A 10,410-nucleotide genomic window follows, 5' to 3' on the forward strand; every position below is an offset into this window, starting at 1 on the left:
AAGAAAGAGAAATCAGAAAACTTCTCTTCAAGTTTTAGATATGGACTAGAGTCTGGACTGGAGGCAGAGGTATTCGTGTTCGTCTCTTTTTCTAACTTAAAACTAAATAGGGTTGTTTTTTCTATTCTGAGTTCTAGATTAGATTTTGATCTTTAAGTTTAACTATAATGATCTTTTTTTTTTTTTTTTCTAACTATCTGTTATTCTGTTTGATTTTCAGGGGTTAGGGTTAGGGCTTTACTCGTAATCAACTAACCAAGTTTTATCCTTTAGGTTGTTTTTTCACTTCTAAGTTATAGATTAGATTTTGATCTTTAAGTTTAACTTTAATGATCTTTTTTTTTAATTTTCTAACTATCTGTTTGATTTTCAGGGGTTAGGGCTTTCTTTAGACTACCGTTGAAGAAGAATAGGAAAAATTGGCCGATGATTTTACTTCTACTTTCCTAATCTAGGTGAGTATTTCTAAGTTTTTAATGCATAACTTGTTTTAAGTACTGTTAGGTGTTTGTGGAAATGATTCTTAGAACCCCAATCCCCTTTTCACGAATTTGTGTCATTTATTGTTAACTCATGTCTCTTAATGTCAATCTATCTCTTAATGTCAATCTATAATAAATTAATAATGCATAGCTTGCTTACGTTATGCTTGTGAATATTTATTTGAATTACAAAGGTTTACTGATTCTGAAAATGGAAATGAACTCCATATGCAGCATGTCAGAATCAGAAAGCACATGTTTTATTTTGGCTTACATGAAAGTGTAAAAAAGCATACTTTTGTTGGCTTTGCCTTTGCCAGTTTGGGATGTGTACTTGTTGTGATTTTAATTATTGACAGCTCTAGTCCCCTGTGATGTAGCTCAAGGCTTACTAATTTTGATTTTTGAATTCTTTATGTAGCTTCCTAAAATGTCAGTTGAAGAAGACCATGACAATGTCATGAGTGAAGAGGATATCACAGTAGTAGAGTCGATGACAATTCAAGAGCATGCTTCAAAGAAAAGGAAATTTACATCAAAAGTATGGAATGATTTTGATTGGTCACGAGACTAAGATGGTAAAGAAAAGTCTACGTGCAAGCATTGTGGGAAGGAATATGCTTATGACAGTCAGAAAGGAGGAACATCAACTATGTCAAGGCATTTAAAGAAGTGCCCTAGACTGAAGAGGCAAGATGTGGGGCAACTTTTGTTATCTACAAATAATGGAGAACTAACTACTCGTGCACACAAAATAGATCAATCAAAGTTTCGGGATTTAGTTGCAAGACTAATTATTGGTAAAAATCTCCCCTTTAATTGTGTAGAATGGACTGAATTTAGGAAGTTATGTAGTTATCTGAATGTCGATGTTGAAACCATATCAAGGAATACTACAAGGTCTGATATTCTTAAAATGCATAAGTTCCAAAAAGAAGTTATTCGCAAGAAATTACAATGTGCTCCAGGTAAAATATGTCTAACATCAGACATGTGGACCTCCGTCAACACCACTGGATACATAAGTTTAACAGTACACTTTGTTGATCAAGATTGGGCATTGCAGAAGTTTCTTTTAAATTTTTCTCCACTGCCACCACCCCATACTGGTCAAGCACTTTCAGATAAGTTATTTCTGATGTTAAATGATTGGGGAATTGAAGGAAAAGTAACCAGCATCACTTTGGATAACGCTGCATCAAATACTTCATGTGTTAAGATAATGAAGAGTCGATTCATTGCAAGGAATGTTATGTCGGATACTGGGAAAAGAAACTTTCATATAAGGTGTTGTGCTCACATAATAAATCTTAAGAGATGGACTGACAGAGATTGATCCAGCAGTAATCAAGATAAGGCTAGCAGTGAAGTACCTTAAAGGTTCACAAAGAAGAAAACAAAATTTCTTGGATACTGTCAGCGATTTAGGAATGTCAGTAAAGATGGGTGTTCGACAAGATGTTAAGAAAAGATGGAATTCTACTTATCTTATGTTGCAAAGTTGTATTTCGTATGAAAAAGTCTTCACTCATTTGAGGTTGGTGGACCCTGACTATGCAGAGTCTCCTAATAGGGAAGAATGGGAGCAAATCAAAGTGGTCACGAAGTTTCTCAAGGTCTTTTATGACCTCACGACTCTATTCTCTGGAAACAAGTATCCTACTTCTAATTTTTATTTTGATGGGGTTGGTCAGATTAAAGTATTATTAGATCAAGAGACAACTAATGACATTGAGTTCATCAGAAACATGGCGAAGAAAATGCAAGAAAAATTTGCCAAGTATTGGAAAAAATTGAGTCCAATATTGGCAATGGCAGTCGTTTTAGACCCTCGATTGAAGTTTGAATTTGTAGAGTTTACTTTAGAAAAGGTGTATCCTGTTGAGCATGAAATGAAGAAGGAAGTTGATATTATTAGAAAAAGGATGGCGGCACTCTATAAAGAGTATCATACGGCGTCAAATTTAAGAGGTTCGACAACCAATGAAACTCATAATTCGGGTACTGTAAATGGTGGGAATGCTGGACGCAATGGAAGTGCTTTTATGCAGGTGATATTTCTTTAAGTTTTAACTGCTTGAACATTTCGATAACTGTCCTTATAGAACTGGTAGTTAATTGTTGAAGTTTTTTGATGCAGGAATTTTCCGCGGCAAAAAAAAATGGTGGTCAACAATCTGACAAGTCAGAACTAGAACAATATCTAAGTGAGTCATCAGGATCAATGTCAACTGATTTTGACATCTTGAAGTATTGGAGAAGCCAAGAACTACGATACCCTAATCTTACAAGAATGGCAACCGATATTTTATCAATTCCTATTTCAACTGTTGCTTCGGAATCTGCATTTAGCCTTGGGGGAAGGGTACTTGACAGATATCGCAGCTCCTTATCACCTGAAAGTGCCGAGGCATTGATAACAACTCGTGATTGGATATATGGAATCAGTAAGAGGCTAAGTGTCTTGAGTAATATTTAAAATTAGTTGTAAGTCTATTTAACAATATATATGAGATTGATAATTACTTATTTTCAATTATATGTAGGAGCTGCATCAACTGATGTTGAGGAAGTGAAAGATAATGATATTAGTGAGGATGTATTAGCATTTGAGCCAGCAAACAACAATGAGGCAGTAAGTTCTTATGCGTCTAATTAGTATCTGTACTTCAGGTATATAAAGCGGGTAATTATGAAAATTCTATTTATTTACATTAACACATCCTTTTGTTTGATATACTTTTTGCTGGAAATTACAGATTCATACTGGAGCATCTTGAAGTGATACACTTCTAGACACACAATTACAAAGATACATGGAAAAAGAACATTTTTTGGGCACTGATTTAGGAAATATTTTGGACTTCCATATGATATCACTGTCTCCTATTTTTTGTATAAATATGAAGGGAGACACTAACGATATATATTGTATATGTGACTGCATATGAGGGTTTAGGTTGTGATTCAAGATTTCAAAGTCAGTTCAGTTGACGGTAGCTTCAGTTCAGTACTTCAGTTTGTCCACTTTTGTATATAAAAGGACAAACATAGATAATAGTTACTGTAACTTTGAGGATTCTTATATGAATCACAATCCTGGACCTATATCCTTAATTCCTTATTAATGAATATGATACTTTTTGTGCAGGAATTGGTTGTTATTATGGTCTCCTCTTCACTAGTGATGAAGTGTTTTAGACTTTTAGTAGGTGATACTGTGGTAAACTGGTAGGCAGTAAAAGTGGAAGTTTGTATTTTTTTTTTGGTTTTATATATGTATGTAACTATGTCTATATGTATTCCACTCCACAACTTTGGTTTGGTTCATTTCAATCATGTTTTAGTTGTATTGTGGAATCTGTAATCTGTTTTCAGTATGCACTTTTTAGTATTTAGACTTGTGGTTGTTTACCATATTCATATTTTTAGCACAAAAATAATAAAGTCAAATTTACCAGCCAACCCGCAACCCGTCAGAGCCAACCCGTCTAGGGCCAGGGTTGGGGTTTTGGTCATGTACATGAACAGTACTAGGGCTGACCCTAACCCGTCCATGGCTTGTCAAGCTAGGGCCGGGTTGACCCTAGCTTGCCCGGTTGACCGCTGTAATCTAAGTAGATCTGATTTTTCATGCATTTTCTAAGTTTTCACACCTTTGAAAAATAAATTATGAACAATCCGCGTTTATCTAAGTAGATCTGATTCTTCATGCATTTTCTAAGTTTTCACACTTTGAAAATAAAATTATGAACAGATCCGCGTTTATCTAAGTAGTTTCTTCATGCATTTTCTAAGTTTTCACACCTTTGAAAACTAAAATTATGAACAGATCCGCGTTTATCTAAGTAGATCTGATTTTCATGCATTTTCTAAGTTTTCACGTCTTGAAAATCAAAACTTCGAACAGATCTGCGGTCATCTACATAGATGGGCGCCTTTAGTATCTTCAAGATTTTACACCTTTGAGAACTCAAAACGCTAATAGATATCACGTGGGCCCATTGTCTTCGTGATTTTTTCTCTCTCTTTCAGGAAATATTAAAAGATGGAGAAAAGCAAAGATCGGGAAGGCAAAAGAGATGCCAAGGACAACCCCAGTGGTAACTAGGAGTAAGCAGAGAGGTGAAAAGCTGAAGGCAGCGGATAGGGCGCAGGATAATGCGGAAAGCACGGCCCCATCAATGCCAACATCATCGCAGCAAACGCAGTAAATGCCGCGGCAGCCAAAGGAGCTTCAAGAGCTGGCGGATCCAAAGTTGGAGCTCCCAGAGTAACCAATGCTCAACTACAGGAACATCAGGAAGTCGGCAGAGTCAGGAATACAACAACCCCTCTATGGGATGCCCTTAACCAACGAACAAACATACCTTTCCGACCAAGCAACCGCTTCTAATAGCAGGTCAACCCTCACAACAACCGTCGGGGTCCCAAGGTGCACGGTTAGATCCACCAGCCAGTAATACAGATCGTGGATGAGGAAACCATAGCCCCGATGAGCAATTGCGGGCAGGAACACCAAATCAAGGGTCAAATCATTCCGCTCAGATGATGGCCGAGCTGACAGAATTAAGGAAGAACCAGAAGGCATACGCAGATGCTGTGGCGATATTAGCACAAGAGAACCAAACACTCAAGGAAAGAATCATTCATAGCGCAGAGGTAGAAAACCAACGCGACGAAGCTAACTCCAAGGCTGTAGCACCTAATCAAGATAGAAGAATGGTGATCGCAAACAACCCGATTCCATTGAACCGAAGAGGAGCAAGGAGCAGCCAAAGATCAGACCCTGATTACAATCCCGAGAACTCGGACTACTACGACGGTACCACCCTCCTAAGAGCAAAATCTACCATTCTGAAGAGCACCAGATCGCAATGGAAAATCTGCGTGCTGAGATGCTGGCAGAAATCAAGGAGCTAAAGACTAGGCAGGGAGGCGGAAGACTAGAGCAAGTGATGAAGGAAGCAAACACTACCCCGCTGACGCCACACTTGGCCAGGGCTTCCATACCGCAGAAATGTTCGGTTCCTGCTTTCGATTGCTATGACGGATCAACTGATCCTGCGGCTCATCTTCGATATTATAATCGAATGATGGCCCGTTGGGATAACGAAGACTCCATACTGTGCAGATACTTCCCATCAAGTTTAAAAGGGTCCGCGTTATCATGGTTTGATAACTTGCCATCAAACTCCATCGACTACGACCAACTCACAAAAAATTTCTAGCAACATACATGTACAACAAGGTTGTCAATACCGGCATGGACAAGCTATTCTCGCTGGAGATGAAATACAAAGAGACCATCAGAGAATATACTGATAGATGGCACAAGATTTCCAAGCTATTGGCAACGTAGATCCCGTGGTTAGTATCAACTGCTACAAATGGGGGATGGACAGGATGAGTCCTTTGTTTGTCGAGATCCACGGACCATCCCTACCACCGAAGGAGATCTCCGGATAATCATAGAAAAGCATGCAAGGTTAGAAGAAATTCAGCGTGAAAATCCCAGAGCTCATACTCAACGTCCCACACGCACAAATTCCGTGGATCAAGCCAGCGGGTCCAAAAGAGGAATCACAGAAGAGCATCCCAACAAGAAAGGAAAGAACGAAGGGATGATAGACGAAGAGATGATCGAAAATTTGAAGATCAAGTCTATACCAAGCTGAATACCAGTTATTCGCGCATCCTGAGAGAGATCAAAGGGAGGGAGAACTTCGATTGGCCATGGTCCAAGGGAAAGCAGCCTCCTAGATCAGAAAAATCCAAGGAATACTGTGAATACCACTGTTTCAACGGTCATCAAAAGAAAAGTGCAAAAATCTCAAGATAATGATTCAAAAACTAATCGACGCAGGAGACCTGAAGCAATATATACGGAAGATGATAACGAAGATAGAACCAAGAGAGGCAAGCAGGTTCAATTACCAGAAGGCAACCGCACCCTCAACACGATTTCATGTTCAGAGATTCAAGGACCATCCCTAACCGCCCAGATTGGGAAGAGATTGAGAAAACAATTCGAAGATTATTGTGAGCTTTATAAGATCGATGGGAAAGAGGTAAACGAGCACGAACAATGGATGGACGCGCCCATGACTTCGACGCAGATGTGGAAGAAGACATGGAAGACCATAATGATCCTCTAGTCCTCACACTCCCAATAGCAGGGTGCAATGTCAAGAAAATTCTCATCGATGGAGGAAGCTCAGTCAACGTCCTGTTCTATGACACGTTCAAACGTATGGAACTCAACGACGAGCAACTGCTGTCATCTTACTACACCATCTACGGATTCAACGGCGCAGCTACAAAGCCCCTAGGGGACATTGTCTTACAAGTAGACGCAGGGCCCATGAAAGTGGACACTCGATTCAGCGTCGTAGATGCACCTTCACCTTACAACGCCATCATCGGAAGAAGATGGGTTCACAAGCTCAAGGAGTAGCGGCAACTACCATCAATATCTCAGATTCCCAACACCCCAGGGAGTCATGGAAATTAAAGGAGACCAAGTAACTGCGCGGGACCTTACAGAATCAGATCAATACGAGCGGGAAGAAAACACCAGTCCCGAAGAGCCAAAAATAAGGAAATAACCATAGATACATATCTGGAAGAAATCTCCGGAAAAAGCCTCCTGAACGTGAGCACCACTGGCAGTGCAGAAGCCAGCACCTCCGCGACAAAAGAAGACGGAAAGCACACCAAATAGCAATCAAAGAATGTTCCTCTCTTGGGGGAACCAAAACCCACGTTTACGCCTGTCGAAGCAGCTAAAGAAATCAACATAGGTACTGAGGGAAATCCGAAGATTATCAGAATAGGCACCTTGATGGATGAAGAAAGAGAAGCCGCGCTAATCAAACTTCTAAAGGAATACGTGGACATATTTGCTTAGAAATTAGGGGACATGCCGGGAATTGACCCAAAGTTAGTTCATCACGAACTTCGAATAAAACCAGGTACCCCCCCTTTTAGGCAGAAGGTGCGCAAAGTAGCTCCAGAATACCATCGAGCAGTTGAAGTGGAACTCCGCAAACTACTGGACGCAGGATTTATCAAAGAAGTTAAGTACCCAACATGGATCTCTAACATGGTCATCGTACCGAAGAAAAATGGCGGAGTAAGGATATGCATCGACTTCACCAACCTCAATAAAGCTTGCCCTAAATATAGCTACCCACTGCCAAGCATTGACCAACTTGTTGAGGCAGTTGATGGATACGAAGAAATGTCATTCATGGATGGATACTCTGGATACAATCAATTATTCCTAGTAGAAGAAGATCAACAACATACATCATTCTATACATCACACGGCCTCTATTGCTACGTAAGAATGCCTTTTGGATTGCGAAACGCAGGGGCAACCTACCAAAGAATGGTGGATGCAATTTTCAAACCATGGATTGGAAGTACGCTGGAAGTATATGTGGATGATATGCTCGTTAAAAGCAAGCTGCGCAAAGATCATCACCAAGACCTAAAAGATATTTTCCAAGCAATGACAGTGCACAACATGAAGATAAACCCAGAGAAGTGCACTTTTGGTGTCACTTCCGGAAAGTTCCTCGGATATTTGGTGACGAAGAGGGGCATTGAAGTCGATCCCGCTAAAATTGAAGCCATCGTAACAATGCCATCCCCAAAGAGTTTAAAAGAGGTTCAGAAACTCAACGGTTCGTTGGCTGCGCTGGGGAGGTTCATATCCAGGTCCTCGGACAGATGTAAGCACTTTTTTAACATTCTCAAAAAAGGAAGCAAATTCGAATGGACGACAGAGTGAGAGGATGATTTTCAAAATATCAAATAATACCTGGCTGAGATCCCTATATTACAAAGACCAGACCCTGATGAAGTATTGGCACTATACATAGCAGCAACATAAGATGCAGTCAACGCAGTATTGGTTAAAACCAACACGAAGATAGAGCATCCCATCTATTACATCAGCAAGACTCTGAACGCAGCAGAAAGAAACTACACGAAGATCGAGCAACTCATCTTGGCGTTAGTATGGGCAACCCTGAAATTCAGAACTTACTTTTTGACTCACTACGTCCGCGTCCCATGCAAAGCTCCGCTAGAAGCAGTCCTTAAAAACGCAGGAAAAGTAGGCAGAATTGCAAAATGGAATACTCACCTAGATCAATTCAATATCATCCATGAACTACAACACTCTCAGAAGTCATAAGTATTAGCAGATTTCCTAACAGACTTACCATTGGATAACTGCGAAGAAGTCATCATCGAAGGACGAAAGGCAGCAGGACTACCAGAAATGGACGAAGGTAAAGACCCTATAGACATCTTGGAACCAAAAAATCCTATATAATGGGAAGTCTTCATAGATGGGTCGAAAAATAAAGAAGGGGCGGGGATAGGCATCGTAATCACCACCCCAACAGGAGACAGGATCATACATGCTTTCAGGTTAGAATTCAAGGGGCACACCAACAACATAGTTGAATACGAAGCAGTGGTGCATGCCCTTCAATTGATAATAGAAATGGGCATACCTGACGTGCGTCTGACAAGCGATTCACAGCTGGTCATCCGAAAAATAGGGTTGCAATATAATGTTTATGACAAAACATTGTCAGCATACATGGAATTGGTGCAAACACTGGCATCACAAATCCCAAACATCAAATTCCGATACCTGGAAAGGAAGGAACTCAGGCACACGGATTTCCTGGCCTACATATCATCGATGCTCAGAAACGAGGACGTCAAAGCAATCAAAGTAACCAGGATTTACGAGCCTTCAATTGATATTCAAGAACTCTGCGCTGCACAGCATAAGAACCATGCAGAAGAAGATATTGCAGATGATGACGTGGGAGAATTCATCGCGGATGATTTCCAAGAAGACGACATCATGGCTAAGGCAGTTCAAGATGAAGACTTCAGCAAAGAAGAAGATTGGAAGTCTGAGATTCATCTTTTCCTAAAAGAAATAATTTTACCCTCAGATCTAAAGCAATCCAGAAAAATACAGTCAAAGGCAGGAAGATATGATCTGAGAAAAGAAATTTTGTACAAAAAATATTTTCTCGGACCATTATTACGTTGCCTATCCAGATCCGAAGGACATTTGATTTTGAAAGACATACACCGCGACGACGCAGGCAATCACAGCGGAATGAGATCCCTAGCAGATAAGGCGAAAACTCAAGGATATTACTGGCCAACAATGATACGAGACGCTGCAAGAATGTCACGAAGATGCGAAGAATGCCAGCGTTTCGCCAAAAAAATCCACGCACCATCAACAATGTTAAATCCAGTAGACATCCCTTGGCCATTCTCAAAATGGGGCATAGACATCGTGGGTCCCTTAATCGCAGGATCAAGGAAGAGAAGATTCTTGATAGTGGCCACGGACTATTTCAGCAAATGGGTAGAGGCTAAAGCCCTTACAAGGATTCGAGACGCAGATGTCTTCACATTCATTTTTCAAAACATCATTTACAGGTTTGGCATACCAGCTGATATTGTATCTGACAATGGCAAGCAATTACAGGGAAAAAACATCGACTTACTCTTCGATACTTTCAAAATTCGAAAGAACAAGTCAACACAAATTTACCCTCAAAGAAGCGTTGGTGTGAGAAACTACACAACATTTTGTGGGATTATAGGACAACTCGAAGATCAGCCACGTGAGAATCCCCATTCTTACTCACCTATGGAGCTGAAGCTATTATCCCAACAGAAATAATCATGCCAACTACGAAGACTGAAGCATGGGAAAATAACCTCACAACGTACATGATGTTGGAAAGGTTGGATGATCTAGAAGAGAGGAGGGACGCAGCACTACAAAAAATGGAAAACTACCAAAGGAAACTAGCATGGGAGTATAATAAGAGGGTTAAGCTTAGAAATTTAGTAGAAGGGCAGTATGTGCTGA

General features: G+C 40.2%; 1 long non-coding RNA gene across 1 annotated transcript; it reads left to right on the top strand.

The window, feature by feature from the left end:
- Nucleotides 1-222: 222 nt before the first annotated feature.
- On the top strand, nucleotides 223-1,935 carry LOC113361684. Its single transcript, XR_003365263.1, has 3 exons — nucleotides 223-273; nucleotides 381-455; nucleotides 1,911-1,935. It is a non-coding gene; the product is annotated as an uncharacterized LOC113361684 (long non-coding RNA).
- The last annotated feature ends 8,475 nt before the right edge of the window (nucleotides 1,936-10,410 follow it).

Source organism: Papaver somniferum, chromosome 3 (assembly GCF_003573695.1).
Source record: "Papaver somniferum cultivar HN1 chromosome 3, ASM357369v1, whole genome shotgun sequence".
NCBI lineage: Eukaryota > Viridiplantae > Streptophyta > Magnoliopsida > Ranunculales > Papaveraceae > Papaver > Papaver somniferum.